We start from the raw sequence: 24,457 nt of genomic DNA, 5'->3' as shown, positions 1-24,457 counted from the left end.
GACATTAGTACCAAGACCTGCTGACAAGAATGTGATTGGAACCAAATGGATTTTCAGAAACAAGTCAAATGAAAATAGAGAAGTGATCAAAAAAAAGAAAAGACTTATTTGAAAAGGTTATGCATAAGAAGAAATAAATTATGGAGATGTTTTTGCACTTGTGGGAAGATTGGAAGGCATAAGAAAATTGTTGGCTTATGTGACCTATAAGAAGTTAAAAGTTTATAAAATGGATATCAAATCTTCATTTCTAAATGGAATACTTGAAGAGGATGTATATATTGAACAACTTTAAGGATTCATTGAACCTAAATAGAGGAATGTGTTTTATAAATTAAATAAGACATTACATGGATTGCAACAAGCATGAAGAGCATGGTATGAAATGTTACATTCTTATTTTTTAATTTGAATTTTCTACAACAATTGAGAACAATAATCTATATCTGAAATAAAATTTTGATGATATGGTATTGATTGTTGAAATACTTGTACATGGCATTATATTTGAAGAAATTGGACATTTTGTGTAAGACATTTGTTGATCAAATGAATACAAAATTTAAAATGTCAATGTTTGGTTAGATCAATTTTTTTGGTGGATTACAAGTTCATTTAAAAAGAAAAGGTATATATGAGACTCAATCTAAGTATATGAAGGAAATCTTGAAGATATTTGGATGGGTGAGTCTAAGCTAGTTGGTACACCTATGGTGACTAGAGTAAAATTATCAAAGGATGACACTGCTAGGAAAGTAAATGAGACACAATACAAATCCATAATTGGTCAATTACAATATGTTGTACATAGTAGAACAAATATTACACATGTTGTTGGTATAGTTACAAGGTTTTAATCTAATCCAAAGGAAATACACATGGATATTGTAAAGAAGATGTTTAGATATCTAAAAGGAACTGAAGATTATGGCTTATGGTATGAAGAAGAAGAAGAATTTAATATTAGAGTCTACTAATGAAGGGAGCTCTACTTAATACAAAAACAAACAAAATAAACAATTATCAACACAAATTAAGATAATAAAATATGGGCTTCTTATTATCGCTGCAAAAGCAAAATTGGACAATTACAATATGAAAACACACATGGGTGTCATCCTTAAAATAATATACACATCTTTGACTATCACCCATAAATGCCCTAGGCAACCTACAACCTTCCTTATATAGGCACTTTGAACCATACGAGAAGTTTCTAGACACTAAGCCCTAACCCGTGAGGCTAACCAACCTTATATTATATTATTCCATTACACTTCATTACATATCGTTGACCCAAGACAATTTACAAATTATATTTTTGGATGGGACAACTTTGGGAGACCATAACTAGAAAACTGTTGACTCAATTAGCTATTATAACCCATTTTTGGAATCGTCAACTAGCAATCTACCATGGTGAATTACAAAAGTGCTCATCAATCATGATTTTGCCTCATTTTAGAGACATTTAGGCCTTCATCACTTGACCTAAAGTTTGGATAGCCAAAATTCATACAAAAAATCTAAAATAATTGCACCAGTATGTATGATATGATAATAAAACTGATGGGGAGACGACCCAAGCACAAAATGGACACAACAAGAAAGGGAAAATTGTATTAACTATGTAAATATGCTATTACATTTAGTACAGAGCAAATAGACTTCAAAACATGCCTTAAGGGCTTACAACAGTATAAGTCTAGAGATAATTTCTCCTTTTAGTACCTCCTCTTAAATTCCACTCTAAACTACCTTTTACAATGCCAGAAATGTTCTTAAATAGACCCCGGAGGGTTAAGGATTAGGAATACATTCTAGAAAGTGCTAGCTAGCATCCACTAACCAAATAGAAGGCTCTAGAAGTTGCATTAGAAGTCAATACAAATTTTAAGAATCCTGAAATTGTAACCAAACTTCCGAGAGGCATAGCTTTTGAACTGTAGCTCCGATTGGCGAACCGTTTACATTTTGGGAAAGCTCTCGAAGCACTCTATAGCCCTATGGACCAGCTTTTCTCATCCCCCATTTTTTTGCCCTATTTGAGGTCATTTAATGCCCCGAACCTAACTTTGAAGCATTCTTAGCAAGTCTCCAAAAACCAAAAAATTGTAATAACTTTCAAACCGTGGGGCCTTTTGACCTGATTCTTTTTTTGGAATGCTCTAAATTACAATTAAAATCTTTTGACCAATTTACACTTTTTAGTTCACCAAAATGATGTCTCAATTACATAGTCCTATTTTTTTGGCATTTACACGTATCCCAAGGTGTTCATATACTCTATCGTAGAACACTAATAGTGGAACTGTGAGAGTTGGAACCTTTATTTGACCCAAATGGGTATCCAAAAATGAAAACACATGAAACAGAAACTAAGTCTAAGTACATTTTTTTGGTTGGCATAGGATTGCCCTTATACCTCTAGATGCTCCTGCATCAAAAACTCATGCTGTTGGTTGATATATCAAAGATAAACCTTTATATAAGACGTTAGGAAAACCTAAGGACATAATACCAACTTACTAAAACTAGAAAAATTCTTCAAAAAAAGAATCTATAAAAAATAACTCTTATTAAAAACACAAAAAGTGGAAAATTTGAAATAAAAATATTTTTGAGTGATGCAAGATTTTCCTTACACTAATGATGATCATGCATTGGGCATGTAGGGTAATTTTAGAAATGACATAGTCATGTCTTAGGCATTCAGAGGAAAACCAATGTGATCAACCTCCTCCCTTGCTAGCCATGGTGAATGCTATATTGGTCACCCTTTCCATTTGACTAGATATTGTTCATATATTTTGTTTCTTATGCTCTTTTGAACATGACTATCCAATATATCTTCAATCTGCTTTCTAGCTAAACTAGTTCTTGGAATACTCCACTGCACTTCTACAAATTCATCTCCATCACCACCTTCATAATACTCTCTCAAATATGAAATGTTAAATACTGGTGAAATATTTAATTAAGAAAGCAACTCCACTTCATAGGAATTTCTAGAATCGTGTATTTTCACTATCTTACATGGTCCAAACTTCTTTATTTTTCATCATATTATATGTACCCACTAGAAATCTCTCATTCCTCAAATGAACTATGACTTTATCACCAATCTGAAATTCCTTATACCTCCTTTTCACATCATCCTTAGCCTTATAATATATATTCATCTTTGTAATGAGCTTCCTCACCTCTTCGTGGATGTTCCTCAAATGTTAAACAAAATCTTGTACTTCAACACTACATATTTCACCTTTATTCAATAGCCTCAACTCATAAGTATTTTTGGGACTGCTCCCATATACAATTTGGGATGGTGATTTACCAATACTCTTGTTGAAAAAATTATTATATGCAAATTATTCCAATGGTAAAATAAGATCCTAACCTATTGGTTTCTGACCAAGCATCTCAACAAGTTCCCTAAACTCTGATTCACAAGTTCTATTTGTCCATTAATTTGTAATGAGATGAACTGAAATTTAATTTTTTTTCTAATTTCTTTAACAATGGATGCCACAAATAACCAGAAAAATTGGTTTCTTGATGAGAAACAAAACTCTTTGGTAAACTATGTAGGCTCATCACTTCTTTGAAAAATAACTCTTCCACATGAATAACATCACTAGTCTTCCTGTAGGGAATGAAATGTGTCATTTAAAAGAAAAATTCAACCACCACAAATATGAAATCATGACCTCATTGTGTCATTGATAAATTGATAATGAAATCCATGCTAATATCTTCCCATGGCTTCTCAAGTACATGTAATGGCTAATATAATCAAATATTTTGTTGTCATCTAACATACTCTGCAACACTACATAAAAATTTTCACATTTTTTTGCAACTGTGGCTGATAATAATTCTTAGAAACCAAAGAAATGGTCTTATTTCTACCAAAGTGTGTATCCAATACTCCACTATGCTTCTCCTTTATGGGATTCCCTCTCATGGAACTTCTATGGATGCACAATGAACTTTTCTTGAACAACATGTCATCTTGGATTATGAAATCCAACTACTTTTTCCTATCAAGTGTAACAAGTTTTGTACAAGCTTTCCTAGCCTCACTAAAATATTGATCCTCTAGATAGGGTTTCTTGAGTTCCTTGAACCCAACCACCTCAATCTATATTTCTATTAGCAATATATGTCTTCTACTAAGAGCATATGAAACTTCATTTGAATTCTCACACCTTTGTTTAAAAAAAAGTGTATAACTATGAAACAAATACTAAGAATACTACAAATCTTGATGATCAATATATGAAAAAATCTCCTTAGGAAGAAGATAGTGTCTCCATTTCCTAAACACCTAGACTGTAGCATAAAACTTCTAATCATAATATAATATTTTATTCTAGCATCATTCAACTTCTCACTAAAATAAGTAATACATCTACCTACTTGGCTCAAAATAACTCCTATTTTAGTACCACTAGCATCATAATCTACTTGAAACACCTTATTAAAATTTGGAAGTACTAAAATAGGTTACTCCATAAATTTATGTTTCAATAGATTAAAACTCTTATATGAACCTTGTTGGAAATATTAGAGGGGCAAGTGAGAGGGGAGAGGTGAATTAGTTGCCACAAAAACAAATCCCAAATCCCTTAGATGTCAATACAAAACATAAACTCTACTAAAATAGTTGTTTCTTGGTTAACACATAGGTACTTGACTAACACTAATAATATGCTATAACTCAAAAAATATTGAACATGCAGATCTTAAGACATTAACTATGATTAACCTTAATTAACTTAGTTGCATAGACATAAAAGAAATAGTATGAACAAAAGTGACACTAAGATTTAACATGAAAACCCAATTTGGGAAAAACCACCAATTGTTAGAGAATTTACAAATAGCTATTAAGCCAACTATGTTAAGAGATTTGATACACTGGTACAATGGTTAGAGAGTAACAACAATATGACTTGATTGCTGATGCAAAATTATCTTTGTTGATTTTAGATCTCAATTTTGGATTTAGTACTTGATCCTTCTTGATCAAATGTATCTTTGTAGCTCCTTAAATATATTTTGTGTATGCTTCCAATTCACTTCTTCTAAGCATCTTCTTATCTTTCACATATTCTTACACATCTTCAATCTTGAACTTGACCTTATACTTATATCATATACATTATCAAGTCAGCTTGAGTACAGCTTTGAATAATTAATATTCATCTCTTTAGTTGGATAGAACCAAAAAACAAATCCATTAAATTCAATATTCCAAAATAAGAAAATCCTTTGTTAGTTGATCTTGTTGGGTAGACACTAATACTAAAATGTTTTTCTTGTGTTAACCAAGAGAACTTAGTTAACACTTCATCTTCACAAAATTTCTTTGGTAATCAAGTGAGCTTAGTTAACAATGGTTCCATCAAAATTTTCCTCGTGTTAATTGAGTAAGCTTGGTTAACACTCAACTTCTGTGAACTTCTCTTCGACACCCATGTGAGCTTGGTAGACACTATCTTTTGGACTTGGACAACACTAGGATGCTCAACAAACACATGAAACTATCTTCATCACTTCAATGAGCTCAACATTCACTGATTGGTAAAGATATGCCATTTTGTATAACATCAAAGACAATATATAATTGATCAATTTTTTTCAACAATCTCCCTCTTTAGCATTGATGGAAACCCAACATGTCATGATACAGTAAATTTTTAGAGAAAAATAATACTAATGATAATATCCTTATTTTCATTCTTACTCTCATCTATTCGAACTCCCTCTATCAGCGTAAACTCCCTCTAACTTCAATTTCTTCCTCAAACTTTAGTTTCTCCCTCTATCTTCAACATGTTCTTTTGATAGAAAATTCTCCCTCTTTGATGTTAGACCAAGTTCTCCTTCTTTGACATCTTCAAAAAAAATTCCTATTATAAGTATACTCTCCCTCTTTAGATAATTTATGTGATATGACACAAAAAATTCTTGCTCTTTGACATCTTATGCCAAAGACAATATACATTGAATTTCAATGTACCTACTATACATATTCATATGCAATTTTCCCTTCCATTATTGCATCAACTTGATTGATCTTCAACATTCTCTAGTTGATGCATCAATAAACTTCATTTAGTGAGCTTCAAATAGGGGAATAACTCATAACTTACCTCTTAGGTACAAAAATGCATCCTTAGGTAATGGCTTGGTGAATATGTTTGCAATTTGTTCTTTTTGAATTCACATATTCCAATCTTACCTCTTTGTCTTTCACTAATTCTCTTATAAAATGACATTTTATTACAATGTTCTTAGTCTTCGTATGCATCATAGGATTGTTTGATATATTAATTTCACTTGTGTTATCACAAAAGATAACCATTGGATCCTTGATTTCTACATTCATACCTACCAATAGTTGCTTGAACCAAACAACATTAGAATAATTAACTACTGCAACAACATACTCAACCTCTATTGTAGATTGAGAGATGATTTTTTTCTTCTTACTTATCCAAGACACTAGTATCTTACCAAGAGAGAATGCTCCACCACTGGTGCTCTTCTCATCATCAACACTTCCTACCCAATCTGCATCAATGAAGACGTTCAAATCTAAGTTGCCTCCATTCTTGTACCATAATCTATAGTCTTTAGTAAACTTCACATATCTCATCATTCTCTTTATTTCCATCATATAATTTTCTTATGTTTGGCTACAAATCTTGCCACCATACCAATTGCAAGAGTAATATCAGGCCTAGTATGTACTACATACTATAGTTTTCCAATCATTGATATATATATATATATATTTGTGTGTGTGTGTGTGTGTGTGTGGTTTGAACTACCTCCTTGGAATCATCATTTTTGGAAAACTTATGTCTACTAGACATAATGTTCCACCTAGTCTTGAATCCTCCATTCCAAACTTTTTCTGTATCTCCTTGATATACCTAGATTGAGTAATGTAGATACCATCTTTCTTCCATTGAATCTCCAAGGAAACAAAGAATTTTTTTTCTCCAAACATTGACATCTCAAATTCCTTAGTCATTTCCTCTAAAAAGGATTTGCACAAATCATCATTTCTAGTAAACAATGTATCATCCACAAAGATTTATGCTAGCAAAATCTTCATGTTTGGTCTTTTGATGTATAGGTTGTTATTATCATTTATCCTTTGAAAACCAATATTCATCAAATAATTATGAAGGCTTTCTTATCAAGCTCTAGGAGCTTGCTTGAGACCATACAATGCATTGTGTAGTTTACAAACCATAACCTTTTTACTAGGATATACAAAACCTTTAGGTTGTTCTATGTAAACTTCTTCTTCTAGATTTCCATTCAAGAATGAAGATTTAACATCTATCTAATACACTTTAGATACTTTATATGTAGCTTTAGCAAGTAAGGTCCTAACACATTCTAATCTTGCAATGGAAGAACCTTCCTCTTGAGAATAAATTTTGCATACTAACCTTGGTTTGTTTCTTGAAACTTCTCCTTCTTCATTCTATTTTTTTCTAAAATCCCACTTTGTGCCAATAACATTATTATCATTGGGTCTAGGAACAAGTTTCTAGGTCTTATTCCTTTCTATCTATTCTACCTCTTCATTCATTTCTACAATCCAACTTTCATTATCCAAATCATATTTAACTATTCCAGGTTCAAATTTAGTAAGAAAACATGTACCTTCCAATTTTTTCCTTGTCATTGTAGCATCTAATTTGTCTCCAATGATCTACTTTGGTGCATGGTGCCTTCTAATATATCTTACTAATACAAGCACTTTGGATTTAGAACTTGTCTCACTTGCCTCACCATGAGCATCTACATCATGCTTGGGTCCCAATTTCTGTGACTTAGGTACTTTAGACTAAGTCTCAGGTTACACTGGCTATAACTTTGTAGCCTCTAACTATGACTTGGGTACTTGAGACTATGACTTAGGTTGCACTGGTTGCAACTCAGGTGCTTCTAGATATTTTGGTGACTCAAGAGGTGACTTCTATTGACTTCTAATTGGATTAGGCAATGTATCAAGTTCAAATTAGGTATTGAATTTTTAGTCTTTAGGTTCTTTAATACTCTCTTCTTCACTATTTTTTTGCAAATTTATCAATCTTCACGTGTGCACTTTCTATGATCTTATTTTTGGTTAGATTCATACATTTGTATGCTCTATTTCTGCTAGAGTATTGTAGGAATATGCCTTCATCACTTTTGACATCAAATTTACCTTTCCTAGTCTCCTTCAAAATATAACATTTGCTATCAAATAATTTCAAGCAACTTACATTAGATTTCTAGCCATAGCATAGTTCATAAGGAGTATGATCTGAGTCTTTCTTCAACTATTCTCTATTTAAGGTATGAATTGATGTACTGATTACTTTCTTCTATTTTTTGATTGCAACATTATTTTCTATCATCAAGGTTCATACACAACCCATGATTGATCTATTCCTTCTTTCTACTATACCATTCTATTGATGTGTACCAAGGGATGATACTTGTATTTTCATTCCTCTTTCAATGAATAATTCATTGAATTCATTAGAAATGAATTCACCTCCTCTATCTGACCTCAAACATTTCAGCTTCTTTTATATTTCCTTTACAACTCTAGCTAGATACCACTTGAACTTTTGAAAAGATTCAAACTTATCTTTCAAATACATTATAGTCATCATCCTAGAATAATCATTAACAAATAAAATGAAATACTTATCTCCATTGTATCTCTCAATGCCAATAGGTCCACAAAGGTCTATATGAACCATCTCCAAGACTTCTTCAGAATGATATTTTTTGCTCTTGAAACTTTTCTTTCCCAGTTTACCAATTTGACAATTCTTGCATAGGCCCATATCAGGTTTCCTCAGACTAGGAATACGTCTGACTCTTTTTTCTTTCTTATCTTGACTAGGTTATGAATGTTCAAATGAAACAACCTTTTATGAAATAACCATCTTTCTTCTACTTATCTAATGAAACATGAAATTTCACTAAGATCTAGGTAGAATAAGTTACATTTTTTTTTATTATCAAACCCAACTAGATTTCATTTTCCATCTAGTAAATTGCTCTTCCCATTAATGAATTCTATCTTGAATCCAGTGTTACTTAACTATGCTCTACTCAGTAGATTATGTTTCACTCCTTCAACCCAATAACCATTATCATATCTAAGTTCATTGGTTGGAGAAATACAATCTTTTCCTTTTATGCAACATGGTTCATTGTTTCCAAATTTACTACACTTCCACCATCATAGTGTTCCATATGTTCAAACCTTTTTTTATCACTAGTCATATGATGAGAACAACCACTATCAATAATCCATGTATCATTTTTGCTAACATTAGAAATAAGTACCATCTTATCTTCTTCATTATCTGAATAATCCTTTACAACAATGTAAACCATTTCATTATCATCACTACTATTAGAATCTTTAGCCATGAAATAGGACTTCTTACCTTTGTCCTTGTAGTCCTTGTAGTTTCTAAAATCCTTCTTGCCTTTATATTTTCTATTCTTCTTTTCATCTTTGTCTTCTCTATTTGGACACCTTGCAACAATGTGACCAACTTCTTCATAAGAAAAATAGATTAGAGGGAGTTTACCTTTGTACTTTCATTTCCCTTTCAGATATATCCTCGCAAGTAGTGCTTCAATGGATTTAAGATCATTGTTAGAACTATCTTCCTCTTCACTTTCAAATTATTTTCTCTTAGACTTTGTATCTTTCTTCTTGAGTGACATCTTGGCTTCAAATGTAGACTCAAGATTGCTAGAACTAGGAACATAATTACCATAGTTATCTAGCTCAAATATTGTCTATCTTCAAACTATAGCATCCAAGGTTATCTTATTATTTGGATCACATCTCATCTCTTGAATAGTTGATACTCTAATTGCATAGATAGGAAGAAGGGTTATGAGCACCTTGCTAACCACTATCACATCATCATTTTTCCTTCTAGAGGTTTTGATTGCACTGACACTAGCTTTTATTCTCTCAATATAGTTTGCAATGTTTTCATCCTCTCTCATATTCATCTGATCAAACTAACCTCTCAAGATTTCTACCTTGGCTCTTCTTGCATTATCATCACCTCCATAGATATCTTTAAGTTTGGTCCACGTCTCATGAGTAGTATCACACACTTTGACCTCATAGAATTCAACATAGTTGAGAGTTGATGCAATGTCAATAATCATAATGTTATGATTCTTTTTTTCAGAAATCTCCTCCATAGTCAGTGTTCTAGTAGGAGCCTTATACTGAGTATTCAAATTTTTCTTACATGAATCATGGATGTAGCTTCATAAGTTCCTACCATTCCATGAAGTTATCTTTGTTTAACTTAGGAATCTCCCTTCTGTAAGACATCTTGATCTTTAACGTAGGTCCTTGAATCCTTCCCTGCAAGAACCAATTTTTCTAATACTAATTGTTGGAAATATAAGAGGAGTAACTAAGAGGGGAGGGGTGAATTGATTATCAAAAAAATAAATCCTAGATCCCTTAGATGTCAATGCAAAACATAAACTTGGTTGAAACTATTGTTTCTTGGTTAACACACAATTACTTAGTTAACACTAATAATATGTTGCAACTTGGTAGATACTAAACATGTAGATCTTAATATGTTAACTATGATTAACCTTAATTAACTTAGTTTCATACACATAAAAGAAATATCATGAACACAAGTGACACCAAGATTTAACATAGAAACCTAATTTGGGAAAAACCACCAATTGCAACTATTTACAAATTTTCACTCTTTTGAAGTGAGCCTTGTTAGGATCTAACATGTTAAAGGTTACAAAACACATTTTTAGGTGTGACCCTATTAAAGGATTTAATCACCATGTTAGGAGTGGCATTGTTAGAGGTCTTTAGACACTTCAATCTAGAAATTTCACCTTGTTAGAGGATTTACAAATACTTGTTAAGTCAACTCTATTTAGTGATTTGATACACTGCCACAATGGTTACAAATTAATAATGATATGACATGATTTTTGATGAAAACTTATCTTTCCTAATTTTAGATATCAATTCTAGCTTTAGTACTTGATCCTTCTTGATCAAATGTATCTTTGCAGCTCCTTAAAGTTATTTTGTGTATCATTCCAATTTGCTTCTTCAAAGAATATTCTTCTTCTCTTCCACACATTCTTACACATTATTCAATCCTCAACTCGACATTAGAATAATTAATATTCATCTCTTCAGTTGACTAGAACCAATAAACAAATCCATTAAGTTCAATATGCCAAAAAAAGAAAAAAAAAATTAGGTGACACTACTTGGTAAACACTAACAATGAAATGATTTTCCCATGTTAATTGAGTGAAATCAATTAATACTACATCTTCATAAAATTACTTTGGTAACCATGTGAGCTTAGTTAACACTAGTTCCATCCAAATTTTCCTCTTGTTAACCAAGTGAGCTTGGTAAACCCTCAACTTGTATGAACTTCTCTTTGATGCCCAAGTGAACTTGGTAGACATTGTCTTATGAACTTGTGAAACACTAGAATGCTTAGTAGACACAAGAAACTATCTTCGGAACTCAAGTGAGATCGACATACATTGGCTGGTATAGATATGAAATTTTGTGTAATATCAAAGATAGTAGACAATTGATAAATTGTTTTCAACATAGTTCACTTAAATTATTTCCTATCTCTTCTCATTGTTTCAGTCACAGGTGATGAAGGATGCTCCCCTTAATACCATAAACACATAGTAGAATCAAAGAAACAATAACAATTTGTGAGAACAAAAAATGAGCTTCTTATTATCTTTGCAAATACAAAATTATGGAATCCAAAAATTTACAATATGCTAACCCACATGGGTGCCTTCATTATAGTAATCTATAAGACAAAGTTGTGAACTATCACCTAGAGTTGTCCTAGACAATGTTAGGGCATTTCTTAAATATCAAATTTTATGCCACCCAAGAATGTTCTAGATACTCAAACTTAATACCTAGGGCTGATAGAGTGCATATAAAGTCTACCAAATAAACCTTTGACATTTATTTTGGATATTTTTTTCAACCCAACTTCATAAGACCATAACTCTTGAACCATTCCTTTGATTGGCTATTAAAACAACTTTTCAAAGACCTCAATTACTGATCTACAAGCTTGGATTGGTGCAATTGGCATCCATCAAGTTTTATGGCCTCATCTGGGCACATTTACACCTCCAATGGTGATCCTAAAGTTTATATCCCAAAATTACAAACCAAAAATGCACAATAAATCCATGAATATGCATGATATGATACCAAGACTCAACTAGTAGGATGATATATCCAAGATGAATATCCACCTCTAAAATTAGTACATTTTGACCTCATATGACTTACTAAGTACCATGTCTCCTCAAAAAAAGACTCTACATTAAGACAACCATTATTCAAACAACTAAAATTAAATATTTTTGGTTGATGCAAGATTGCTCTTACATCTAGGATTCTCCTACATTAGGCACCTTCGACAATTTAAGAAGTAACCCTATCACGTCTCAGGTATTCAGAGGAAAACTAAGATAGTTAACCTTGTCCCTTGCTAGCCATGATAAATCTTCTACCAACCTCCCTCTCCATTTTACCATGTATTCTTCATAAGTTTTATTCTTTTTACTTTTGCCAGCACAACTTTCCAATATCTCCTCAATCTCCTATGTAGCTAAACTAGCTACTAGGATACTCCACTATGCTTTCGCACATTCATCCTTATCACCTCCTTCAAAATACTCTATAAAATCAAAAATTTTGAATATTGGTGAAATATTTATTTCAAAAGTCAACTCCACTTCATAGGCATTTCTAGAATCATGTCGTTTCACTATCTTGCATGGTCCAAACTTCTTCATTTGTAACTTATTGTATGTACCCAGTAGAAAATGATCCTTTCTCAAATGAACCATGACTTCATCTCCAATCTAAAATTCCTTTTACCTCCTTTTAACATCTTCCTTAGCTTTGTATTGTGTATTCATCTTTATAATGTTCTTCCTCACCTCCTCATGGACATTCCTCAAATGTTCAATGAATTCTTCTCCTTTAGCCAATTGCCTTAGTTTAGAAGCATTTCTGGGATTGCTCCCATATACAATATAGAATGGTGATTTACTAGTTCTCTTGTTGATAGAATTATTATATGCAAATTCCACCTTTGGTAAAATTAGATCCTAGCCTTTTTGCTTGTCTCTAACCATACATCGTAAAAAAATTCTCAAATTATGATTCACAACTTTTGTCTATCCATCATTCTATGGATAATTCGATGAACTAAACTTCAACTCTATTTTCAATTTCTTCCACAATGTATGCAATAAATACCCAAAAAATTTGATATCTCGATCTAAGACTATAATCTTTGGCAAACCATGTAGGCTCACCAGTTCTTTGAAAAATAACTTTGCTACATGAACAATATCACTCGTCTTCTTGCAAGGAATGAAATGTTTCATATTTGAAAAAATTTCAAGCACTACAAAAATTGAATCATGTCCTCATTGATTACTTGGTAGTCCAAGAATAAAATCCATGTTGACATCCTCCCATGGCTTCTTTGGTATAGATAATGGCTAATACGACCCTATATTCAACTTCACTCCTTCACCATCTAAAATACTCTACAACTCTCTACAAAATTCTTCACATATTTCTACAACTATGGCCAATAATAATTCTTAGCAACCAAAGAAATGGTTTTATCTCTACCAAATTGTCCAGCCAACCTTCCACTATACTTCTCCTTGATGAGATTCTCTCTCAATGAACTTCTTGGAATACACAATTGAGTTCCTTTAAAAAAATACCCTCTTGGATTATGACATCCAATCACTTCATCTTATCAAGAGTAACAGGTTCTATATAATACTTCCATGATTCACCAAAATCAAGATCCTTTTGATACAAAGTAATGAGTTTCTTGAAACCAACCACCTCAATTTTCTTTTCTATTAGCAAACACTATCTTCTACTTAAGCCGTCAACAACTTTATTAGACTTCCTACTCCTATGTTTACAAAAAAATGTATAGCTCTACAAAAAATCAACCCACTTCAAATGAATTTAATTTAATTTTCCTCAAATATTCAAATATTGCAAAGCTTAGTGATCAGTATACAAAAAAGACTCCTGAGGAAGAAGATAGTCTATCCACTTATTCAATGCCTGAACTATAACATATAATTCAAGATCATAAACAAAATATTCTCTTTTGGCATCATTCAATTTCTCACTAAAATAAGCAATAGGTCTACCTTCTTGGATCAAAATAGATCCTATTGCAATACCACTAGCATCAAAATCTACTTGAAACACTTTGTTAAAATATAGAAGTGCTAAAACAAGTTTCTCTATAACTTTCTATTTCAACAAATTAAAACTTTGATTTGCTCCTTCAGTCCACTCAAATTATTTCCTATCCCATCTCGATGTTTCAATTAGGGGTCCACAAATATTGCTAAAACCTGTTATGAACTTTATATAAAAACTATCCATTCCAAAAAAATATCTTACCTCTACAACACTCTTTGGAGTAGGCCTTTCAAGGATAGCCTTCACTTTCTCTAGGTCCATTTTTAGACCTTCTGTCGAGGATACAAATCCTAGGTACATCAACTACTTCAAAAAATTGCACTTCTTCAAGTTTATCAACAACTTTTCTTCCCTCAACTTGTCAAACACCTTTTAAATATGTATCAAATGCTTCTCTAATGTCTAACTAAAGATCAAAATATCATCTAGGTAAAAAATGACAAACTTACCTAGAAACTCCTTTAATACCTCATTCATGTGCCTCGTGAAAGTGCTTGGTGCATTGGTTAGCCCAAAAGACATGACTAACTACTCGTATAGTCATTCCCTTGTCTTGAAATTAGTCTTCCACTCATCGCCTTCTTTGATACAAATCTAATGGTACCCACTCTTTAGATATATCTTTGTAAAATACTTAGCTCCACTCAAACAGTCCAGAATATCATCTATCCCTAGCAATGGAAATCTATATTTGATTGTAATCTTGTTGATATCACAAGAATCTATGCACATCCTCCATTCTCTATTCTTCTTTGGTGCTAATACTACTAATAAAACACAAGGAATCAGACTCTCTCGAATCGACCCATTTTGCAACAACTCATGAACTTTTCTCTTTGACTCTTCACTTTTTGTTGGTGCCATTCTATGCACTGCCTTATTTGGCAAATTGATTCCTTGAATCACTAGTAGAATTTTTGCAAATAAATGACTACATGAATAAAATGTTTAGTCACAAGACTAAATTTTTTAGTCATGTGACCAAAAGTGATTAAATTTTCATAATGTTTTATAATTTAGAAGTATAAATGACTAAATAAATGATCGATTTGATCATTAGATAAAATCACAAGGTTAGATAAAGATAATTTACTAAGTACATGATCAAATAAATCACTAACCATTTGGTCATTAATAATTAGTCAAAAAAATAAATGATTAAATGAATGATCAATGATTTGTTTGTATAATATTCAGTCATTCTTTTCCCTTTTTATAACTTTTTTCGCTTACCAATTGAATATTTTGTCATATGAATACATCATTGTTAGTTTACTTCCATGAATGTCCTCTCCACTGATATTCCCCATTTATGCTCATCCATCCACCTTGGTAGTTCTTATCCATGAGTATAATAGAAATAGAGGAATGATGAGTTGAAGTTGCGAATGATTGATCAACCACCTCAACATGACATAGAAATTATGCCATGGGTGATGATAAAAAAGAGTAGAGGCAAGTCATTGACTATGGTGCAACATATTTACACCCATTCATTCAAGTTGAATGCTCCATCCCACATTCATTGCGGTGCCATGCCATGCATAATGTTGTCCTATCTGTTACATATTGCTTGAGGGGAGTACAATATCTATTACTATGAATAGTATATTTTAAAAGAACTTTCTATTAATTTTATTTTTTCTTTTTCAAAATTAAAACTTTTCATTCTTTTTAAGATTACATTAAAAGATAGAAATGAGATAATATGTGTGCTCTAAAAACATATAGATTAATATGTGTGTGTGTGTGTGTGTGTGTATATACATATATGTATATATATGTATATATATATATATATATGTATATATATGTATATACATATATGTATATATATATATATGTATATATATATATGTATATATATATATATGTATGTATATATATATATATATATTTATGTATGTATGTATGTATATATGTATGTATATATATATACATATATATATATATATATATGTATATATATATATAATACATATATATACATATATATATGTATATATATATATATACATATATATATATATATGTATATATATATATATATATAATACATATATATTTCAAAATATAAGTAAAACAAAACAAACATCACAATTTTTTTATGAAGTAAAACTATAATAATTTACTTGAAAATTTAAATTTATAATAATTTTAATGATAATTTTAATTAAAATGAATCATTAATAATAATATTCATACTACACAATCCTAATATAAATAATGTTATAGTAATCTAATTTAGTATTTAATTTAGCATATTATATAGATAGATAAATGGGTAGAAGTAATATTCTAATTTATTGAAATTTTTAATGTATAATAATAATTTTCATGAGGTGCAAAATTCATCTAAGCATTTTGTACTAATAATTATGTTTATATATATTTTAAATTAATCTTATTATTATGTTCTTATTATTCTATAATTACTTTTGAACATATAATTAAATTAAGTAATTATGATATGATTATTAAACACTATTAAATAAAAAATATTGAAATATTATATATTATTAGATATTTTTTCTTAAATACTTTAGTTACTATTTTACTTGTTTTAGATAAAAATTAAAGCTATTTTAATTGTTTATAATTAATAAATTTATTCAAAACAAACTTTATATTTTAATACACTACATGAAGAGGAATGAGGGAAGTGATAAAAAACCCCAACTGGTTTGGCACTGCAATCTATATTCTTGAATATGTGAGTGATTGAGTTAAGTGCATGAGAGGATGGCAACCAATAGACTAGAGGAGATTGCATCATGAGGTAGGGAAATGGATATTAAAGAAGGTTTTTTTTTGTATTTTTAATTTTTTTTGTTTATTTTTTTGGTCCTATGTTCAAGTTTTTTCCTCTTACATGTAAATGGGGTTTTTTCTTAGATCACTAAGATGTTGAAGCGAAGAGTAACTATTATGTGTTATGATTAATTATTATTATTATTTATTGAGTTCCAATAGATTCGAACCCAAGACCTTTTCGATAAGAGGCTCACAATTTACAGTTGTGTTGTAGGCTCTTGGGTTTACTTGCACAAGAGATTAAACTAGTGGAGATCAAACCTTTTTCTAGCGAGTTCATGGCCTTTTCTTTGGTAGATGCATTATATGATGCATTCCATTAATTTATCCTTAAAACCTCTTAGTATGAAGAAGATTAATAGTTATTTGAGTTTCTTTCTGGTAAATGCTAGAGCTCATACTTAATAATTTGTCACGTCAATCAACAAGGGGTTTGAGGTAAGTTTCTTTTGTATTTAATTTCTTTGGAGGATATTGTTTAGGATGATTTGAAATGCTGATGACTCACTACTTAAGCATGTCATCATTATTTAAAGAGAAATTCATATATAGTTTTCTTTCTTTTGCATTTCCACAAATCTTGGAGTAGAGCATTTTTCAACTTTCAATCTATAAAATGTTTCGAACATACTATCTTTACCATTGAATGTGTAGATCCAAATTGTTCATAAAATGTACAAATACATATTAATCAACAATTAAAATGCATGATTTGTTCAGACATTTGTTTAAATGCATCATGTCTATGTTGAATTTGAATATTTTTCTCAAATGATTAGTCATGGTTCTATTACTAATCTAATTATAAGAAAATTTTCAAGATATTTACTAATAATTCATATATAATCAATTAATCCTTTTGTCTTATATAATCATCTCCACATCCTATTATAGAATTGTACTATGAATATATTACTCCTAGACTATTTCATGACATTTGCTAATATGTAATGTGTATCTAAATGCCATGTTTTTTGAGGTATTCTTCTGATGACATATTTTCTCAAAGCTCAACTTTATAATTAAATAGTAAAATTATAAGTTATAATTAATATGTATTAAAAATATAAAACTAGATGCAAAAATATAGATATCATAGCTCAATTTTAATCTCAGAGTGCACATATCAACCTTTTTAGAGGTCACCTCAAAATGGTTGTTGCCTTATCCAATAATGATAACTTATATAGAATACAATGATAATAGTAAATGCATAAAGACATATTAATTGATAGGGGTTTTTAAAGGTTTGAAGAATTTTTTTAGAAGAACAAAGATGTATCCATTTCTCATTCATGCAGAATTAGAGGCTTTGTGATAGAAAATTGGCCACATCAAAGCATGAAGAAAATGATTTTTGTTAAAATTTATAATTGCAAAATACTCTCTTTTCATAGACATGATGGGAAGTTGTTACCATGCACAAGATTTTTTTGATTTGATGCCACGAAGAGACGTCATCTACATTTTTTATAATTATTAAATGGTGGAAGAAACTTTTGTAGAATAAAAATCAATAGGTGTGAAATCCAAATCCAACAACCATTACCTTTCATCCTCTCTATGCATGTCATTATGGAAAATTTAGAATAGAGCAATGAGAATCAATCAAATCGTTAAAGAGAACTTACTAGATACATGCAAACTATGAAGTCGTAGGTAAGGAATGTAAACAATTTGCAAACTACCTGAAATCCATGTCATATCATGATGGTAGTGATTGTTGAATTTGTGCAAAATAAATTTTGTGATGAATCTATCAATTTTTTTGAATTAATGAAGAGCTCTTACAAGAACTCATATAAAATTGGGAATCACAAATACCACACACGAATTGTTTGACACAATGTCTCAAAGAGTTTTTAAATCTAGGAATGAAATGATGACAAAGTTTGTATGTGAAACAAATATTGTGAAATATCTTAAATGATTACTCAAAGATCACATAGATGTCACTTAATAGAATTCAATGCTATTTAGTTTGTATTGTAAGGGACTTCTTGAAAAGGAAAATCAATTTAGATTCATAGTTTGACAACTGCATTTGGGCATACATTGAGGGCATTATGAGTGGAGTTTTGCTGGAAATCTAAATAGAAATGTTTTGGTAGTTTTGTAGAGACTAAATGTAAAATTTTCTAGAACCATTCCTTAAAACTACCATAGTTATATAATATATGAAAGTTGATTCTTTCAATTTATCAACTCACTGACGACATCCTAATTGAATTTCAATAGCTGACACGTCTAGAGCACCCAAAACTTTTTGACCACATATTAAGTGACACTATTCTTGTAGAAATTAGGTTTTACTATAATCTTAGAATGCTTGATATTATAGAGAATAGTCTAAGTGGATTCATACCAAGTCATGTTTACAATTTAGAGAAAGTGACATTATTAAACTTCCTGTCCAATCATTTAGTGAGGAATATTCCTTATGGATTGAAGACATGCAAATCTCTGGTATAGCTATGAATGGAAAGAAAAAAGATAACATGTAGTCTACCAATTGAGATTTGCCAAATTTTAATTTGACTAATATTGAAATATATCAAAATCAATTTAGTAGAATAATGCCACTAGATGTAGTGAATTGTAAAACCTAGGAAAGGCTTCATTTGGCTAATAACTAAATTATGGTGGGTCACCTTTCTCCTTAGCTTGAGAATCTTTCATAGCTAGTGAGTTTCAATATCTCATCAAATTAACTTGCAATAAATGTTCCTCTATAGCTTTCCATTGTATAAAGCTGTGACAAATTGATTTATCTAGAAATTATTTTATTTGCAATGTTCCAAAAGAGCTTAGAAATCTCATTCCTTTGGAGCTCTCATTCTTTTTTCTAACAAAATCTCTAGAAGGATACATGACATTATTGGAAGGATTTCCCATTTGACAGAACTATAGATGGGTGGAAATTACTTTTTGAGCAATGTGCCACTAAAGCTCAATCAACTTATAGGTTTGCAGATTGCTTTAAATCTAAGTTGGAATAGCTTGTTTTGGCAAATAAAAATTGAACTAGGTAACATAAGTTTTTTAAGATCTATTTATCTGAATAATAATCAATTTTTAAATCAACTTCCTCCTTCATTTACTAGCTTTCATGTTTTATAGTATGCAATTTTTCATTCAATAATCTTACTAGGCTATTTCCATATATAACTATTTTTTGCAAGATGCATGTTAGCAATTTCATTGAAAATCAAGGGCTATGTGGACTACCTCTTTCAAATGCATGTCAATGCTCATATTCATGGCTATCTATCTTTCATTTTCAATAAAATATTGTAATTATTTAAAATAAATAAAGGGGGGGTGGGGGGTGCATCAGTTATCCAAGTTCCAGATGTATAAATAAAACTTTTGACAACTTAGTGAACCCATATAACATTTATACTCATGCATGCATCCATAAGATTATGCAATCACTTAAAACTTGTAGGTTACTATCAAATCAACTTGTAGAAATATAAACATGAAACTTAAAAGATTCATCAACACACTTGACATAGTGATTTACATGGAAACCCAATTTGGAAAACCCACCAGTAATATGCTACTTTTTTCACTCTTCTGAAGTGATGCCTTATGAAAGGCCAACCTTGTTAAAGTTTACAATACACATTGTTAAATGTGACCCTATTAGGAGTGAGCCTCGTTAGAGGACTTTAGACCATTCACTTGGAATGTCACCTGGTTAAAGGATTTATATATAAATGACTGATAGCTCAACCTTAATCCAAAGGATTTACCCTAAACTTATACAATTGTTAGAGAGCAATAGTAAGACTTTGATATCATAAAACTTACAAATTCATTTATAGATTATCAATTGCTATTTAGTCATCCATTTTTTTTGGCTATAACTAATTGTAGCTCTAATACCTTGTTCACCCTTAAAGCATTCATCTCCTTAAGCCTTCTTGCTTAACATGCCATTACATACTCTTTTCTTAGGTCACTTGATGAACCAAAACCCTTGACTCCTTGTCTCCCTTAGGTTCTCACACATGACAACCTTGCTTCATGACTACTGATTCCTATAACTAAGAAATTAATATCTTTTGCGACTCATTCTCCATCATCCAATTCAGTGTTAGGATAGATTAGGTATGATACAATATATCTACCCCATATTCCATATCTCTTCTCAAAAGTTCTCCATGAATCCTCTTTGAATTTTCCTAAAAATGGTTTACCTTAAATTTGGTTCCACTAGCTCATCATCCTTATCTTCCACCTAGTTCACACACTTCAAAAAAATAAACTTGTCAACTTAGATTCATCGAATTAACGATCTTTTCAATAATGCAACAGCTCAACATTATCAACCTTCTAATGCTCGACACATACTGAGTTGCTCAACATCCTCTATAAAATCACTTGGCCTCAACTAAAGTTTACTTGTGCTCAGCATCAGCTAAACTTTACTCCACATCAGCTATCTTGCTTGACATCCACTAGAATTTCCTTTTACTCTATTGCAACTAACTTTCTACTTGGCTTGCACTAACTTTGCTCAACACCTACTATCCACTTAGTCAAAGCTTGGCAGAAAAACTTTGTATAACTTGTTCTTCTAACCTTTCTTTGTGTAGCCAACATTTGTAACCTTAAGTAGATTATCAATGTTATGGTTGTCGTAATTGATTCTTGTACTTCATTACATAATCATAACTCAACCTTTCCTCTAGGTGCTATTGTTACATCTTTTGATCAAATATTCTTCATCAATTAAATGAGTGATAGTACTTAAATCTTATAAGTAGTTGTCTTACCAGCAAATAGCAAGTTTGACATTAGTGACAAAACCATGATTAAAACACAATCTTCTTCAACAATCTCTCTCAACAATGATCTTTTTCAATCTAATCTAAATAATCTCCCTCTTTGGCATTGATGGAAAACCAAATTGATAAACCAAATCAACCAAATGGTAAACACCTCTGTTCAACAAAACTAATTAGGTTAAAATAGTAAGATAATACCAAAAATAAAACTTGTATTGAAATTTTTGAAATTTCCTCCTCTATCAACAACTTCCATCTTCTGAATAGGTTGCAAAAGCTCTTCTTATACCTCCCTCTTACTAGGTAGATTAGGATTTCTCCCTCATTCTTATATTCTTCTCTATCTCCTTTATCATACTTGTGTTCTCCTCTGATCAGCAATATCATCAATTAGCTCCTTCTAAGATCATTAACACTCTCCATCTCTTTAACAAAAATCTCTTCATATTTCCCTCTTGATCAGTAAACATATTGTTGATTAGAAATATCATCTCCCTCTTTGACAACAATACCAAAGACATATGCCAAAATAATTTCATCTTAAACATGTAGATATAGGATTTTTTAGTTTCTCCTTTTTTCACCTTGTTTGTGACTATTTTGAAATTTTAGCTCTTTGATTACTTTAGGCAGCTCCTAAAGTAAGATTGTCTGAATGAATTTATAGAATATGAAAATCAACTTTTTTGGTGTAGATCACTCCTCTTTTTACTTAGATAGCCTTTGATAGGGGTATCACCCCTATTTTACCTCTTAGATACTCATGAGCATACTTAGGTAATGCTTTTGTGAAGATACTAGTAATTTTCTCTTTCGTGTTGACATATTCCATCTTCACCTCTTTATCTTGAACTGACTCTCCCAAGTAATGATACTTGATTCCAATGTGCTTAGTCTTTGTTTGAATCACTAGATTCTTTGATATACTAATAGAACTTGTATTATCACAATATAGTATCACTGGTTCTATGATCTCTTCCTTCATTCCTTTGAGTAACTATTTGATTCACACAAAGTTTGTATAATTTATAGCAACAACAACATATTCATCTTTAGTAGTAGATTGTGAGGTGCAATTTTGTTTCTTGCTACTCCATGTAATCATCATTTTTCCTAAGAAAAATGCTCCTCCATTGGTGCTCTTTCTATCATCAATGTTTTTAGCCCAATCAGCATCAGTGTAGGCTCTCAATTCAAATTTTTCATTTTTCTTGTAGTATAGACCAAACTCTTATGTTCCTTTTAGATATCTCATTATTCTCTTCACAACCATTAAATTATCCTCCTTGGGATTAGCAAAGAATCTTGCAACTATCACCATAGATAATGCAATGTGGTGTCTGCTATGTACTACATATTTCAATTTACGAATCATAGACCTATACAATGTTTGATTCACCTCAGTAGAATCATCATTCTTTAACAACTTGTGTCTTGTCACCATAGGTGTACTTATTGGTTTGAAATCCTTCAATCCAAAAATTTTCAATATTTCCTTGACATACTTTGATTGAGTGATATATATACCATATTTCATCTAATATACTTGCAAACCCACAAAGACTTTGATCTCTCCAAACATAGACATCTCAAATTCTTGCTTCATCTGATTTGAAAAATCCTTATATAAAGCATCTTTACCTCCAAATATGATATCATCAAAAAATATTTTAGATAACAAAACACCTTTTCCTTTCTCTGTCTTCATGTATAGATTGTTGTTATCATTAGTCCTTTCAAAGAATTTTTTCACAAGATAATTATGAAGTCTCTCATACAATGCTCTTGGTGCTTTCTTTAAACCATAAAGATCTTTGTGTAATCTACATACCATGTTCTTATTGTTAACATCAACAAATCCTTTTGGCTATTCTATGTACACTTTTTCCTCTAATGTGCCATTCAGAAATATAGATTTAACATCCATCTGATAATCTTTGAAGCTTTTTTATGTAGAATAAGCAAGCAGGGTTCTTACTCCTTTCAATCTTGCAACAAGGGCAAATGTCTCTCCATAGTCAATTCCTTCTTCTTGTGCATATCCCTTGCAAACTAATCATGGCTTGTTCCTTACAACTTCAACATTTTCATCTAGCTTGTTTTTAAATACCCACTTGGCACCAATCACATTCTTGTCTTTTGGTCTAGGAACTAGACTCCATGTTTTGTTCTTCTCAATTTATTCAATCTCTTCTTTCATGACTTTACTCTACTCCACATCTTTTAATGCATCTCTCACTGATTTGGATTCTTTCATGCTCAAAAAACATGTATCATTTCTCAATCTTTTTCTTTTCATTGGTCTAGCATTTTTAGTTCCAATAATTTGTGTAGTAGGATGATGTCTTTTGACATATTTGGAAAATCTTGGTTCAACTCTAGTTTCAACATTTTGACTTTCAGCTTCAGAAACATTGTGTACATCTCTATCAGGTATCTCAACATCTCTTTCATGTACACCAACTTTAGAATCAAAATGTGC

The sequence above is a fragment of the Cupressus sempervirens genome, chromosome 4 (assembly GCF_028749045.1).
Source record: "Cupressus sempervirens isolate cs-2001-9-10 chromosome 4, ASM2874904v1, whole genome shotgun sequence".
Taxonomy (NCBI): Eukaryota; Viridiplantae; Streptophyta; class Pinopsida; order Cupressales; family Cupressaceae; genus Cupressus; species Cupressus sempervirens.
This window is presented reverse-complemented; position numbering follows the sequence as displayed.